At 46.0% G+C, this 17,631-nt stretch overlaps 1 protein-coding gene across 7 annotated transcripts in view; it reads right to left on the bottom strand.

The window, feature by feature from the left end:
* FGGY (FGGY carbohydrate kinase domain containing) overlaps positions 1-17,631 on the bottom strand; it is a 375,878-nt gene that overhangs the window by 321,155 nt on the left and 37,092 nt on the right. The gene's annotated exons all lie outside the window — the stretch shown is intronic.

The following is a 17,631-nucleotide window of genomic DNA, read 5'->3' as shown; positions in this document are numbered from 1 at the left end:
ACCTAAGTCAAGTACATTTCTTCTCCTAGGATTTTAAAATCAAGGCTGAAATGCAGCCACTCGAGCTCTGCCTGTGAATGAACTAGATATATGGTAAACTAGGTAACAATAAAGCAGCTACTTTCTGCAAAGCACTTATGGGTGAGGAGTTTAGAGAAGACAGAGGAAGACTCCCTGTCACTGGACTTGCCATGTCTTCTTGCTTTTAATTATTCCTTGTTACAAGACACGAAAAAGAAGAATGTGCCATAAGCTTGGAGTGTTTGAGGAACCTAAAGGGAATGATGCAAGTTCAAAACAACAGCAGCAGCAGCAGCAGCAGCAGCAGCAGCAGCAGCAGCAGCAGCAGCAGCAGCAGCACATCGTACCTGTGCAGCACAATAAAAATCTCCAGAGCTACTAGACAGTGTCTCTTCCCCTTCCTGTCACTCTTCTGTGATGGGTGCTTGCTGGTTACAATGGCTTCCACTTGTGTGACTTGCCTTTCCCTTGCAAAATTTGTACGAGTTATTACATTAATTTGACAGACGTATATCTGGTTTTATATATTTTCATCCTTAAATACTGTGTTTTCACTGTTTACTGTTTCCTTTCAGTTCTGTTTCAGCACACATATCCATGTCCAAATGCTGTCTCAAGTACAGGGTTCTAGTCCAATAAAGACATCAAAGGTTCGACTTAAAAGCCAAAGTATTGCAACTAGTCTGTTACCATCTGCCTAAAAGCCTCTGTTAAGAAAGAAATGGGTTCTAAAGTTCTCTTTAGGTATCTATACATCTTAACATCAAATAAAGCAAAGCTTACAACTTACAACATATGCCTAACATAGCTATGAACTCGTATAACCCTGTACACTTAACAAGTCACAACCAGAAAGTAGTCGCCTTTGAAATTATGTGAGTCAAACTGCCAGTATGTCTTTTGGACATGTGCTCTGTGGTTGCAGCAGTTGGTGGTCAGAGAAAAGGCAGCCTCCTTCCTTAGTTCCAAAAAAATGCAAGACCAGTCACCACATATTGAAGGCCAAACCACTACAGATCAACCACTACTCTAGTCAAAGCCAAACAATCACCCTGAGCTGAGAAAACAACTGCCTCTGGTAGGTTTTATGTACAGTTACTAACGGCTGTACATGATAACAATCTTCTGCCTGGAGCCATACCAATAGCTGCTGTGGACAAAGATATCCAGGCAAAACATCTCTCAGAGAGCTTCAAGGCTGTTGGTAAGGTCCTGGTGAGGAAGGAAGCCAGGAGCACTTCCTTCCAAAGTCATCCCAGCCTTGGGCTCAAAGCCAGAGACCCCAGTAGTCTTCTGCACAAAATGAAGAGCCAGAACCAACATGGTAGGAAGTGTCAGGCATCTTTACAAGTAACACAACACAGACTGAGCAGGCTATACATATTTATATATTTAAGAATATATATACACACATATGCATATATACATACATATATATATATGTATGTATATAACAACGTTTAACAAAAAGCCATTAATTTGAAAGAAAGCAAGGAAGGATATATAGGAGGGTTTGAAGGAAAAACACAGAAAAAGGGGAATTATGTGATTATATTATCTCAAAAGGTTAAAATAAATATTTTAAAATGTGCATGGTCGTGGAAGAGAAACAAACAAATATTCCCTGTTTCCTCTACAGATGCAAAGTCTGTGGACTGGCCAACAGGAAGGGGGAAGAGTGAGGGTGACAGGGGAGTGTCGGGAAGCCTGGAAGGCCTGAAAGACTGGCTGAGGTTCCCGTAAAATTCTCCCACAGAGCTATGAGATTGACGATGGTTTTGCCATCACTTGCCATCCTGGCCCATGAAGATAGAGTTTTAACTAGCTCTACAGAGAAATGTCTTTGTCCTTCCTTCACTCTCCCCCATCAGTGCAGTCCCAGCCAAGAACTAGGAATTAATTTTCCACTTGTGTCTACGGGACCTACATCAGGACACAACGGCCATCTTGTTCCCTCCACAATGCACAACAATGTCCCTGTGCTCTGTCTCCCTTGATTATCAATCAGGCCAATTCAAAAAGGAACACGTGATCAATAACGTTCACAGCTAAGGATGTAGGAACTGGGGGTTAGACTCCATGACTTTGTCCCTAAGTCACCGAGGTGTCTGCTCTCAGGTGAGAGCCCACTGCTTGCCCTGTGAAGCAGCAGCCGACTGAGCTCCTAGCAGACCCTTTCGAACTGTCTTGAGGAAGCATCTGCCATTCCTTACATGAAAGAAAAACAATGGCAGCTAGAGATCCATCCTAAAACCTTTCAGAGAGTCCAGCTTTAATCTTGGATGACTTACTTAGCTCCTATGGACTGAACCAATCCTCCATGCATAAGCAGTCCATCAGTCAGAGAACGCAGAGTGCAGGCCCGCCACACAGGCCAACGTGTCTCATCATGGGATATATTAATCGAGTTCCAGGTAGGAGCTCCAGGCAGTGAGAGAGTTAAATCACTCTGTCCTCCAGACACCAAGGAACTAACACAAATTAGCCTTTTCAGGAAACAAAGCCCTGGCACTGATTTGGGGTGTATGAGCTGGCCCTCAAGGCTCTGTATTCCAGTAACAGTCCTTTGAGCACAGCAATCCATTGGCTTGAGAGCAATCAAGGAGAAACACTCACCCCCATCATGTATTACTTCATGAAACCACAGTATTTCTGGGGAGGCTGCTACTCACAGAGCTTTGGGTCTCTGAAGAGGATGGGGACATAGCACTTATGCCCAAGACTCAAGACCAGGAATCAGGAGAGCCTGGGATGGAGGAGTCATCCTGACATCATCGTGGAAGCTGTGAGGTTTCTGCTTTTTCTAGATGATGAGGAAGATTGTAGGGATCAAGACAGTTACAGAAAGGGCAACAGGATGCAGGGCAAAGTGAAAAAATTTGGTTTTGTTTATTATTATTGCAAAGAGATTCTATCTGGGTTATCTCTGGTGCCCAGTCAATGAAAGGGGAGGGGGAGGAAACCAGAGCTCCCTAACCTCACGTGCAGCAAATGGTCCTGCCTGACACTCCAATTTCCATACTGTTCGGGTTTCTAGAACTACCCATGAAAAGACAACAGTTTATCCTGACTCCATATTCAAGTTTTGAAATTCGAGTACAGATTAGCGGCCCAGAGAGGTGAGATGCTTCGGGAAGCCTGATCCTCAGTGTCGCTCTCAATTGATGCTGACAACACGCAGCAGGTCAGAAGTCCAAGCATCACCGTCCTGGGATGAAAGGAACCGTTGTGTTCCAGACTCCCATCTACAGACAGGGAGCAAACACTAACAATGCTTCTAGGCAGACAGGCAGACACACTGGGATTTGTGGCAGCAGAGGCATCTTTTTAAAAGCTAATGTCTGACAATTGGTTCTTCTGTTAAAATGTCCAACAGCTTCTCAGGGCATAGAGGCTCTCTCAGTCCTGAGCCTAGCTCCTGGGGGATCCGTCTGGCTCCAGCTTACCCAGCACGACTCCTAGGATTTCTTTCTGAGACTGTGTTCCAGGCTTTTCTGTTAATATTCACTCTGCCATTGCTGCTTTGTATTTAAATTCCTCAACACATTCTGCCCTTTATGGGTCCATGTCTCAGTTTAGGCTGGTGCTTCTGTGTGGACTGCCTGCACCGCCTCGGCGCCCCTGCTCTCCTTCTCGGTCTCATATCCTTGATGCAAATCCAGCTCAGATAGACCTTGGATGAGAGTCTCTCTTTCCTCGCTGTAACTGATTATACTGATTACACACTCATATGCTCAAATCCATCTTTAAAATGACAAACTTCTTCTAGAGGGCAAAGGACACATCTAACCCATGGTGCGGGGGTGGGGGCACGAAAAAAAAAAGCTTCCGGAGAGGGGCCAAATGTAAAGCTAGACACTGGAGCTGGAGAAAGTTATGTGCAAATGAAAGGCAATTAAAAATATGATGTATGACAATAATGTAATGAGTCTGATACCGAAGCCTGGTGAGTCAGCCTCATAACTTTATCCCAGCATTTTGTGTGTGGTCATATATCTGTCTCTAATGAGTAATCACAGACAAGGTTCAGAAGGCCGAGGGGGCTTTGGGCCTGGAGTGGCTAACACACGCTCCACAGGAACAAAGATTTTTACTTGGAACTTAAGATCAAATAGACTATATGTATCTATGCTCTGCGGAAGAAAACAAACCAACAAAGACCTCAGTTTATAGAGCCGATAACCCCAACCAGAAAAGGGCTTGTCCTGTCATACATCTGTAAAATGAAATATAATTGATTGTCACATGCTATATTCGTATGCATCCTCTACTCCCTGCCCTACCCTAGAGGTGTTGTACAGACTGGTAAACTCCTAACCCACACTGGAGTTGACTTAACCATAAGAGCATTACCAGCTACATGGCAACTGACAGAATCACCAATGCTTATTTGTCTCAGGAATATGACACCACCGTGTGTTCTTGGAAATAAGATTGCAGTGCGAGAGCTGAGAAATATGGCATCTGGCGAAGCCAAGCTTGACCACTGTCCTTACAACCTCCCAGCTATGCCCCCTTAAAAAGAAAAACCAATCTCCAAAACTATTTGCTCAAATTCCACAGTACTGTCACCTACCTCATGGGGCAATGTGCAAATTATATATGTCAACAAGTGTCTCTCAAGGCTGTTATAGACCTTTATAGCCTTGAAAGCACTTGCTATGCATGATTTTATATAATCTGTATACTCCTGTAAGTCAGGGAAGCAAGACATGTAATCTTCACTTTATAGACTATGAAACTAATGCACCAAAAAGTACAACAACCACATGACAGATAAATGGGAAATCAGATATTGCATCTTTAACACCCACCCAGTGCTAACTCAGCCTTCCACTTCCCCAAAAGGTTTGTTTGTTTGTTTGTTTAATGGAGAAATGCCAGGACAGGAGAGATGCCTATTACCTACACGGCAGAACCACAGGTTGGTGTTCTCACTATAGAAGAGCTAGGGAGACACAGACATGAAGAAGCTTTGGAAACATAATGTCTTGGAGGAGACAAGAAGGGAGAAGGTGTGGCCACAGGAGAAAATGAGAGACTGATCCCGCATTTCATGCTGGGCCCTCACGCCGCTCTCCTCATCGCTTTCCTGTCTCCTTTATGAGCCTTTTTCCTTTAGTGGATCTTAAAATATGGGTGTTCCAAAGGGTGTACACCACAGGCACTTAACTCAGTGTTTACATACTCACTGGGAGATCTCAATGAATTTCTTTACTCCAGGAAACTTCAAAGTAAAATGCACTGAATTAAATTCCAACCCAAACTCTCCTCTGAAGTGTCTCCTAGACGTCACACTCACCTGCCCCCATTTCTATATAGAAAATCTGTTATCTGCCCCCAAGTGGCTTTCTCCTCCTTGATTTTATATCTGTTGGCAAAAAAAGTTATTTTCTGTTTCAGGTTATCTATGAATCCTTATGTTCAGTCACCCTCTCTGTTTAAACTCTCAGTAAACTCATAAACAGGTTTCTATCTTTGCATGTGGGTGTCAAGAATTTTTTGAGAGAGACAAAGCCAATTCTGTGCATGCGTGTGCGTGCGTGTGTGTGCACGTGCACATACAGATGCATTCAGGTGGCACTCATCGCTGAGGACTCCATACTGACGTTAAACACTCCTGAAACTGCACTTAAACTGAGTGGCATGGTCCAGTTCTGTACATGCCTGTTATTCTAGTTTCACTTCTGTTGCTATGGAAAATATCCAGGCAAACTGCAACACGGGGGAAGATGTACTTGGCTTACGACCACAGGTTATAGCCCCTAATTTTAGGGAGGTCAAGGCTGAAGTAAAAGCATCTCCTCACATCACATCCACGATGAGAACAGGGAAGAAGCACAGCCTTCCACACTTGCCTTTTTGCTGCTTACGCTCAGCTAGCTTTCTTCAGTCACGCTGTTCAGGGCCCAGCCCATGAAACAGCACCGCCCACAGCCAGGCTGGGGCTCCCAGCCCAAGGGAAAACCAAGAAAACTCCCCCCACTGACTTTCACACGAACTCTGGTGCCCCATATTTGACAACATCCCCTGGATGGGGAGGCCTGGTGGCACTCAGAGGAAGGATAGCAGGCTACCAAGAAGAGACTTGATACCCTATGAGCATATACAGGGGGAGGAGGTCCCCCTCAGTCACAGTCATAGGAGAGGGGGAATAGGGTGAAAGTGGAAGGGAGGGAGGAATGGGAGGATACAAGGGATGGAGTAACAATTGAGATGCGATATGAATATTATCAATAAAAAATAAACTGAAAAAAATGACAACTCCCCCCACAGACATGTCCATAGCAAAACCCAGAAAGTTCTCGAGTAAGATGCACCGGGTGATTCTCGGTTGTATCAAGCTGGAAATGAAAGCTGCACATCAAACCTATGGCCCCTGGTGAACAGCCCTATCCTTCCTCTTCCCATGAGCTCTTAACCGTCCTTCTCATTACGCTGAGTCTCCTGAGAGACGGGACTGTGGGTTTATTGTAATCGGTGCCTAGGACCCAGCATTGTACATGATGTACAGATGGTGAGTGATGCTAGCAGAATGAAAGAGTAAGAGTGAATGAGCAGAGATGCACTAACTAGATTACAGTTTGTGGGAAAGAAAATGAGGAATGAGCGGACACATGAATGAATAAGTACTGTCCTAGTTTCTTTCCCTTTTTCCCCCCTTCAAGTTAATGGCTTTTCTCAGTCTGTTTCAGGAGCAGAAAGATAGTCTAGCCAAGCCCGACTGCCAGGAAGATAGATTTCTCTTCTCCGGGTGAGTAGGTCTTTTGGAGAAGTCTCATTTTAATTGGAAAATGGATTCATTCACTTCCTGGCATGGGTTCTTGGGTCAGTGCAGCACTGCTACATGGCTGCCAAACACCAACGGAGAGAGGGCAACTGCAGCGGGAAAAGAGCAGCGTCAGACCAGAGGGCCTTGGGGTATCCAAGAACAGACAGGCATCGGGTCTCATCAAGCTCAGGTGCCCCTCCTCCAAAGACCCCTCCACTTGAGATGCATTCATCCCCACCCTTCAAAGGGTGGGTGCTTTTAAGAGTTCTGCGAGGGCTCACTTGGAAACACCCAGCCTTACTTCTTCATTTGTGCAAGAGAGAGGGCTCCACCATGCTTTCCCACTAGGCAGAGAGAGTGGCCACAACTGATAAGTTACTTCATTGCTCAAGCAAAAGCAGTGGATGAGAATGTCATAGCATCTCCCCCAATGATGGGCCCAGAGCTATCCCAGCACATGGAAAATATCTCTTTTAGCAATACATTCTTGTGTGGTTTCTCAAGGTCTTTGAAGAAGGTGGTAAATTCTATTAGGGTTTTGTGGCTAAGGTGAGACAGCTTTAGCTTACAACTTCCCTCAAAATTCCTAGCATGTGGCTGGGCAGCAGCCAAGGCTGTCAGAATCAGTTTCATTGGCAGTATAGATTTGGGGGAAAAATACTGATAATAACTCTTAAAATACAGGTGAATAAATTATAGTCTATTCCTAAAAATGGGCTAAGAGTCTAGCTCCCTCATGTAACTTGAGAACAGCAAGGATTGTGGTGGGGAAAGATATTTAAATGCTCTGTGTGTGCCAAAATGAGGAAAAACTCCCATGTACAGCCTCACTGAATGAGCCCAGATTACAGGAGCATGACTTAAACACGGCTATGAATGAAGAACATGAAGCCCATATGCACTGGGAGACTGAGAGAAATAGCAGAACTACTGATGGCAGAATCAAGGTTGCCTAAGGATAGCCAGACTCCAAAGATGAAAAAATGTGGTGGAAAACTAGCATTCGAAGCAATCATTGCAGGAGTGCTCCATGGTTCCTCTAGGCAGTCTCTGTGCTTGCTTACGTGGCCTCTCCGCAGCCCTTTCGCACACATCCTGTTAAGATGTGCAGTAATGAAATAGGAACACAGTCATTACATGGGCTGTCAAAGCCAGGGAGTTCTGAAGTGTCACCAGAGCTAGGTGTGCACGCTTGCTCACTGGCCCTGGAGCCTGTGCCAGGGTGGGGAGGTACAACTAAAGAGGGAAATGATTACAATTTTTATACAATTAAAATGTTTCCTTTATTTTTATTTTATGTATTTTGTACATCTGCACACCATACATGTGGAGTGCCTGCAGAGGCCAGAAAGTGGGATATCCCCTGGGGATGTGAACTGCCATGTAGGTGCTGGGAATTGAACCCAGGTCCTCTGAAAGAGAAGCAAATGTTCTTAACGAAGGAGCCATATCTTTAGCTCCTGATCACAAAACCTTTCTCACAATTCTAAAGCTGGCTAAGATGAGCAAAGACTCTCATATAAAACACTCCAGGTGAGTGTTTAAGTTCTAAAACGCCTGGTTTCTAAAGCAGAGAATCTGAATGGCCATAAAGAAAAGACACTGCCATGAGGAAGAGAAATGGACAGGGAGCACACCCAAGGTAATGTCTGACCTCAACATGAAGGGAAGGTGAGGACGGGAGACGGAGGGATGCCCAGACTGTGTCAGGGGCCTGGGAACACTGAAAAGGGCTCATCACCTGTGCTCATAAGGAAGGACAAGATAAGAGCCACCGCCCATCCCTGAGGAAAGGGTGATTGCGCACTCAGCTTTAGGACAGTTGGAACACCAAACACCTAGTGGAAATCCCAGAAGTCAATAGTCAAGAGGAAAGAGGACCAATTCCCACATATATTTCTGACAAGAGGACAAAAGTCAGAGAAAAGGGAGAACAAGTAAAATGGAAGATCTAGAGAGAGAAAATGAACAAAGGAGATTAAGTAGGAAGGAGGAGACAAAATATAGACAAAAGCAAATGGACAAAAAGACAAAGGGAGGATGGGGTAAGGAGAAAGAACAGGATGCGCATGAGACGTGAACACCACACTGTCCTCAAGGAGACAGACCATGGGGCAGGGCAGAAGCCTGACTCGCTCTCAGTCTGCACACGGTCTTTCCTTCAGATGGATGAAGTCATGTCTGATGTCACTGTCTCTGAGTCAAACGCCACTCAGAAGGAAAGGTCTCTATCTTGTATTCATCCCTATCCCCATGAAAGAGGGGGCTAACTCACTGCTCTTTTTCTTGGGGGTACTGTCTAGCCTGTCCTCAAGGTGTGTGGACTAAGCAACAGGAAGGATGCTGCAGCCACGAAAGTGCTCAAAGCTCCTCCGGGACCTCTCACATTCACGTCACTGTTAGCGGAGAAGTGGGAGTGGGTGGCAAACCACTGCTGGCTTTTCTCTCCTGCAGACAATGGGCAAATGGACTCCATCCCATAATGTTCCAAAAGGAAATTCAAAATGAGCAGACCTCCAATGGCCTTAACCCACTCAGTGCTTATTCACCCGACAGGTCTCATTTCTTCAGATACCACTGAGTACCCTTTGCAAACCCTACTGCCACTAGTCCTTACGCCTAACCCCAACTCTTCCCTGAGCAAGCTCCTTGCTCCTGAGCCCTTTGGGCTGTGAGCTGTGTACAACTTGAATACAGCTTCAAACAGAAGCCCAGCTCTACCGCTCAGTGGCTGACATAGGCGAGACCCTCGTAGCCGAGCTCACCTGTTTAAGGAGCAACTGAGGCTCATGTTCAAAGGGGAACTGGTGTGTTCATGTTCACATGTATGAGAGCTATTCTGGAAATATCCTATCAGAAGTTGCTAATAGGCTTTTCTTCATCTCGCTTCCAGGTCTGAAGAAGACAGTAACCTCTGCTTCAAAGAGGTTGGAGTCCTTTTACAGTGACTCACTGGGGTCCCCGCTGCCCCTCGTACTTGCTAGGGAGCACTTTGGTTACTTTGGCTGTGGCTTCAGTAAGTGCCCCCACAAAATTCCATAGAACTAAAGGGAAAGGCATGGTGACCAGGCTCGGATTTACTTTGAAGTGGTGAGACTTTGGGAGGCAGGTCCTCATAAGAGAAAGCAAGGGCATAGAGGATAAGGAGACCTATGGCTCTTCCTTTTCTTTTAAAAAAAATTAGTTTAACTATGTACATATGATGGGGGAGAGTACGTCAGTGTGCAGGGGTCTGTGGATTACTTAAATGGACCCAGAAACAAGCATACCAAAAATGCATCCCTATACTTCTCTTCTGATAAGCGACTGTTTTATTATCATCGTCACTGCCACATGCAACCAAGAGTTTCCTATACCCCCTCTGATACACAACATGCCAGGGACTCCATTTCATAAACAGGAATCTCGTGACCACAGATACACGAGCTGCCCAGATCATGCAGACGATGAGAAGAAAGACTGGGGAGAAATCCCGGCTATGAACACCAAGCGCCACATCCGACAACCACCATCCAGCTGCTTGCTGCCTCCCAGAGTGATGCGGCGCTTGGCAAACACTTACGCAGTGATTTACTCTCCGCCAGGCCCCTGGCACGTCCCTGACCCACAGACAAGGCTGCACACCAAGACAACTGCAACAGGTGCCTCTCTGATGGCTCCTGACTCTCTCCCCCCACATCTCTCTGGAGTTCACAAAATGCCAACACTGAAGGACTCCAGAGGGAGCGCATATGCACCAGCTGTTCTCATGGCCAAAAACATAGACAAAAATTTTCACTAGTCAGTGGTTAAGTAAAGATTAAATAATAATAATAAAAATAAAATGTTTATTAATAAAATATAAACATTATGAATCCTATAAGTAATTATTTGGGAGAAAGAGAGACAGAAACAGAGACAGAGAGAGACAGAGAGAGAGAGAGAGAGAGAGAGAGAGAGAGAGAGAGAGAGACTGTATCCTCTAATTTCTTTGCTTTTACTTGGGTAAGTTGCAATACACTTCAGCATACCATTACTAGGGGGAAACTCAATCCATCACAGAGTTTAGGCCCCTTAGCAACACCATAGTAAGAAACAGGCCGGATAGTGCAACAGAGCCCCGGCTGGAGAAGCTACCTTGGCATGTATACCTTTTGGGGATTTCTGAGTCAGAAGACATGGACCGCTGAGATTACAAAGCCCAGAAGCCACAGTGAAGTGGCTCTGTTAGAGGGTGTGGATACGGGATCCGCACTGTTTCCTGCTGAGATCCGACTTCCCTTCACAGGCTCCACCCAAGCCCTTGCTCCCACAGGCCGCAAGATACATTCGATGTCACAGGAGTCCCTAGCATGCATGTGCAGCAGCTAGGAAGCCAGGCAGCCAGCTGGCAGGGCGTGTGTCTGAGCACAATAGTCACCAGCCTAGCGTCTCCCTGGTCAAGAGACACGGACTCCGTCAACAAGCATTCACCCCGTTTCCAATGCCAAGCACCAGGCTCAGCTCTGGGCTCAATGGCTAAGAAGGAATGGAGAGATCTCATCCCTCCTCTTAGGGAACTGAGAACCCAACAAACCAAATGAGGAAGAAATACAGTTACAGAAAAACAAAATAGAGTCCAACAGAACTTCACTGAGACCCTGTCCTCAAACCTGCCAGCAAGAATAAATATAAGAAGAAGTAAGATCTATAAATATATAAGAGAAATATCAGTCAAAGACTACCATAAATCATAAGGTAAAACACAGAGCAGTAAAAGATAAAGTCTTTAGTGTTGCTAGGTAACCACATGAGCACTTTTTTTTCTAGTGTACATTTTCAGTCAATCTGTTGGACTATAAAAACTAAGACAGAACTTATTTAGCATAAGTCATATATGTAAATTTAGGGAGGAAATCAGTGTGCAGGTTTTTGGCTTCCATACTGTATGTTTCTCCAATGCCGGTTTATAGCAGTCAACCCTGGAGAAAATCCACAGCGGACACCCCAGGGTAATGGACAGTACCAGATATAAGGCTCAGTGGTGGGGTATCGGATCCTGGTGCACAGAGCCATGGTACAAGCATCCTAGAGAAAGACCTTTAGATTAGCAGATGAGTCTTAGTTTCTCCTGGAGAAAAATGGGGAAATTTTCAATGGTGGTGTCATTCATTACCAAAGCACAGCGGCATAGCAGAGAGGCCTGGGACTCTAACCTCCTCCCTGAAACCTGTATATGCCCAGTGATATGCCCACTGATCAAAAATCACATAGCTCATAATTTAATTCACTCATCCATACTCCATGTCTGTAAATATCTGCTGTGTTATTACCTTGAGCTCCTCAGCAGAGCTGCCCATCAGATACTAGGCAGCTCCCAGGAGAGTGAATCTGAGCCTTAGGCAATTAGTATGCATTCAAGTAAAGGGAGAAATTATTATAGGTTTGTCAGGGAGGAGGAGGAGAATTAAACAACAACAGCAACAACAACAAAACAAAAACCTAAGCAGAGCCCCAGAGGTGTGAGAGAATAAGAATCTGACGAGGAATCACAGCCAACGGCCAAGGAATTCGCCAGCTGGAAAATCTCTCCACTGTGCTCAGCATTTGTTACGGGAGAGGGGGTGATGGAGTCCTTGACCATGTGTGCGTGTGTGACTCTTTGTCCACTTCCTGCCCTCTAGATTAGACCCCCAGAAGCTATCTAGGTCCTTCACCTCTCTTACTTACCTGGGGATCCCCTAGGCTCAGCACAGCTCCTGTCACCCAGGGAGCCCCTCGCTACAGAGGCTCCAGAGCCTCTGGATTCTGCCACTGGCAGTCTTCTCCTGAACTAGTTCATGGACAGCCTGATAGAAAAACAATTGAAAAAAAAACAGAGTAAAATGGTGAAGTGCCCACAGTATGATGGAAGATGTCCAAGCTCCAACCCCAGCTTCGTCCCTTACAAGCTGAGGGACTTTGGGCAAACTTTAAGTCTCTGTGCTTACTTCTTAATACATAAAGGATGCTATTTCCTTCACAGCGTGGTTGTAAGGATTAGATGGATTAGCAGGAGTAAAACTGCTTATAAGTGCTTGGCACAAAGTATCTCACTAAAATCATACCCTCACTAGCCACTGTGCGCAACTACTTCCTGCTTCTGTTCTCTCACCTTGGTTGACCTGTATCTTTCTCTTTTGAACTAACTTCCTGGCAGCACAGCGTGCTTTGGGATGTCTTCACAGATTCAGGCAGGGGCCTACAGAACACAGGTGGAGCAAGGCCGCTGGTGCGGGTCTCTTTACTGGTCAGGGAACATAAATCATTTAACTCTACGAGCTTCAACTTCCTCTTCTGTAAAATGAGGTAAATAAAATGTTCCCCATTATCCCAGCACTCGGGAGGCAGAGGCAGGCAGATCTCTGTGAGTTCGAGGCCGGCCTGAACTATGAAGTGAGCCTAGGACAGCCAAGGCTAACACCAAGAGACCCTGACTCGAAAAACAAGCAAACAACAAAAAATAATAAAATGTGCCCCACAAGGGTGCTGTGATGAAGTAAAATTCTGGTAGCTCAGGGATTGGATCCCCTGGCAAAGTTTGGGGGAACCTGGGTGAAGTTTCTTACTGGCCACTTGCCCTGGGCTCAAGCTTGGAAGGTTCTGTGCGGGTATCAAGCGGCAGATGACCACACCACGACTGGCCAGCTTGCTCCTCCCCTCCTCCCTGCTTCCTGACTGCCTCGACAGCCTCACATGCTTTGCTTGGCTACTAAGCAGGAAGCACGCCTCCTGTAAAGCATTCCCCTCTCACCAAGGCCAGCTGTGACAGCAGACATCCCAGTGTTTAGAACCCACTCCATCATAGATTGTATCACGCCGACATGCCCATCACAGGAGCAAAAATTACAAACTCAATGGCAGAAAAATGAAACTATTATTTAAGCATCTACTACACAAATCACTTTCCAAAATCCCTTTCTGCAAGGCCAGGGTAATAACAGTCCGTGCTCTGAGGCTTCAAGGAGGTTATTTAGCTTTTCCAGGGTCCTATAGCTGCTTAGAAGTAGGAAAAAGATTCAAACACGTGTCCAGCTTCGAATCCTAGACACTTTTAGTGGTCGGTGTTGTAGAACTGTGCTGTGCTCTCTCAAAGCTCTTCAGCATCTGGATTATCTCTGGCACCTGGACAGGAGAAGGAAGAATCTAGCCTGCTGCCATGCCTCTTAGTAAACAAAAAGGTCTAGATAAGTGTTTCTCAACCTGTGGGTTACATTCTCTTTAGGACTCAAATGATCCTCTCACCGGGGTCATCCAAGAACATCAGAAAACAAAGATAATTACATCATGATTCATAACAATAGCAAAATTACAGTTACAAAGTAGCAACAAAAAATAAATTTAAGATTGGGGTCATCACAATATGAAAGGGTCACGGCATTAGCAAGGGTGAGACCCATAGGACTAGAATTAGGAAGTAAGACCTCTTTGATGCCTAGTACAAGTTTCTAGCTGGTTCTAGCCAGGCGGTGGCGGCGCACGCCTTTAATCCCAGCACTCGGGAGGCAGAGGCAGGCAGATCATTGTGAGTTCGAGGCCAGCCTGGTCTACAAAGTGAGTCCAGGACAGCCAAGGCCACACAGTGAAACCCCATCTCAAAAAACAAAACAAAAAAACAAAAAAAACCCCACAAGTTTCTGAACACCCCAACACCCAGGGTCCTCACAGGCCTTTACATGGACATAAAGAGGGTGTGAGAACCAACTATGTCTAGTTAGGTCCCAAGCAGGGACCTGTACTCATCTCTCAGTGTATCCCGGGGCAAACAGAAGGCTGGGGCATGGACAGAGGTGGGGGTCGGTGAATAATATGCTTTCTTCTTTGGGGACAATGGCAGGAAAAGGAAGTGCCTGAAATGTCAGACTGCCTTCTCTCCAGGTGCCCTATAAAGCTCCCCTCCCCCCCCCACCTGTGCCCACTCGCTACTCACGTCTCATTAACACAGAGCTGTCGAAGTCCACACGGGCAGCCGTTACCTCCCCTGACCTTCTGCACTCTACAGCTTCTTGCCCGACAGTGTTTCATAGTGATAAACACAGGCAACCCCAGCTACCCCGGGATGGCAGAACTTAATTTACAGTTAGCCACCATTATGATAAGAGTCAGAATCATTGAGGCCAAATGGAAATCTCAGCTGCTCGGCCTTATAAAAAATTCAAACGGCACTTTTCCTTCTATCTGACATTTCTTATTATGGAGATGTACTTCAACTTAAACCATGCAGACCTTAAATGTAAGAAACATGATTAAAACTCCATATTGCGAACTAGATCCCCAGTGCATCCCTCTGACTCCTGTGAGGTCTGAACTCCAAGCTCAGCCTGCCTCTCTGGCACACGGGATCTCAGGCTAAGGACGAGGAACCAGAAACGGCCGCATTATGAAACAGCGGCCAGCACCCATGAGCATCAATGCCCTGTGCTAAGCTTAGGGACACAGCGTCTCTCCACTAACTCTCCTCTCGTTACTTCTAGCCTGAAGCACCTTATCAAGTCACCGACATCATTGATAATCTCTGTGTTGCTCTGGCTAAGGGTTAGGCGCGCACTGAACGATGGGTTGGCCGTGCTCTCCATCCACCTCTGGATTACAATGGTCAGAGGAAGCAACAGGAGAAGTCCCCACGAGAACTGCCGGGCAGCATGGGGACTACAATGGGGAGACTGTGGACAGTAGAAGCTTCTGGTTTGAGAGAAAGGCTCTCCACGGATGCACCGAGACCACCGGGGACTAATGACAAGCAAGAGTGAGCCATGTGAAAAGCACTATTCCAGGCAGAGAAAGAGCACCTTTGAAACCAGTGGGGCCAGTCAATGTCTCCTTTCCAGGCCCAGACAAACACATTTTCCATTTTGCAGGCCACGTAGTTTCTGTCTTGGCTGCTCAGGTGTCACAAAGCAGTTGCCATGCACAATGCAACAAAGAGTGGCCGTGGCTGAGTTCCAGGAAAGCTTTAGTGACAGCCACGAACCTTCACTTAATTTCCACGTGTCGCCAACTGTCCTTGACTCAACATTTGCTCAACATCCTTGTTCAACATTGGAACACGTGAAACACTCTTCCAGCCCCCAAGCCCCCCAGTAACATGTCGAGCAGGCACAGGGCAAGGGAGAACAGTCTGCCACCTCCTAGCCAAGACTGAGGTGGCAAAGGGAACCCTGACTAGATCTCTGCATATGAATCAATGAGAGAAAGAACATAAAAGGTATCGTACACCATCTTCCAGGCCAGGGTGCATGTGGGGTTATTTATCCTAGGAGCAAAGCCACTGGAGGTTTCCACGGTAGGTTAAAAAGAAGGCCCAGTTCTTACGCCCATAGGTCCTTGCCCTATTCAGTCCTCTCATCCCTGCCATCCCCTCTGACTTCACAGCCATCAATCAGATTGCATCACCAAGATAAGCCCTTAACAGGGTACCTACCTAACCTCTTCCCCAACTACACTCTCCCAAGTCCCAGCTCTCCCTTGTGACTTATATGCCATACTGAAACTACATCATAGGCTATGTCTAGGAAATGCTTCTGTTAGCTACCAAACAAAGCCTGCACTTGTGCTCAGAGGCTCATGCCAAACTATCTGCCTCCAGAAAGAATGATTTGCTCCCAGATCATTTTTCTTGTCCCTATATCACTGTGCTTAGAATATCTTCATCCTCTGGCTGTATCCATCCCCTGATGCCCCCAAACTCCACTTACTATATGCCATAGACTCTGCTTGTGTAGGCTAAGGCTTGGTTGTTACTGCCCCCCTTTTTTCTGGTGTCTCTCCAGCACTTACTGATGTATAGCCGGAACTCAGCCAGGACTTGGAAGTGAAGGAATAATACAAGAACAGAGAAATGACCTAGTGAGAGATGGTCAGTGGGTAGAGACGTTGGCTGCCAAGCCTAAGCACCTGAGTTTGAGCCCTGAGACCCACATGGCAGAAGGCAAGAACTAACTTCTAAAAGTGGCCCTCTGACTTCCATTCATATGTCTACGCATGGTGTGCCCACACACAAACATACAAATAAAATAAAACAATAGTAATAAGTTATTTAATGAGCACACAATTGGCAGCTTAACAAACTTAAGAGCCCAGACTCTCACGTTCTTATTTGAATATGCATGTGAACCACTCCAGTGATGCTGCCTAACATCCCTGCGTCTGCAATCAATGAATCAAAAAGAAGGTACCCTTTCCTGATTCCCCACAAGTGCACGCTTCTCTTCATGGTAAAAGAGCCAAGTGTAACATGGAAAGAGGCTTTATAAATGCTCAGGCCAGCAGCATCTGCATCACCCAGCAACCTGTTAGAAATGAAACTCTCTGGTTCTCAGTCCCTGCCCCAGGCCAGACGGAACAGAATGTGTGCGCTACCAAGACCTCCAGTGCCTCAGGTGCACATTAAAGTCTCAGAAGCACCATAGAAGTTCTTAAATTAGATGCTAAAGCTGTTTTTAGGAGTCCTGTTACTTCTAAGTGCAAGCTTGTTAGCACTAAAAGGATGTTAGCAGGAATTCTTATGAATGTTGACAAAAAGGCAAAGAGAAAACAAAATATCTCATCTATCTTAGGTTCACTTTCAGATACATGGGTAGGCAGAAAAGCAATGTTTTGATCTTTACACAAAGAAAAAGTTTAAGGCAAATTTTATTTTTTAAAGCATTCTATAACCAGGCACGGCAGTGCATGCCTGTAGTGACAGCTAACTCGGGGGTCTGACAGAGAAGGGTCACTTGAGTCCAGAAGTTCTGGGCTGTAGTGTGCTATGTCAGTCTAGTGTCCACACTAAGTTCACAATCACCATGGCGATGGCCCAAATCCTAGCGGCCACTACTGTTGCCCAAGGAAGTGTGAGC

The sequence above is a fragment of the Acomys minous genome (genome assembly GCF_964271855.1).
Source record: "Acomys minous genome assembly, chromosome: 1".
In the NCBI taxonomy this organism is placed as follows: domain Eukaryota; kingdom Metazoa; phylum Chordata; class Mammalia; order Rodentia; family Muridae; genus Acomys; species Acomys minous.
The sequence above is the reverse complement of the archived record's forward strand: the minus strand, read 5'-3'. Positions and strand labels throughout refer to the sequence as shown.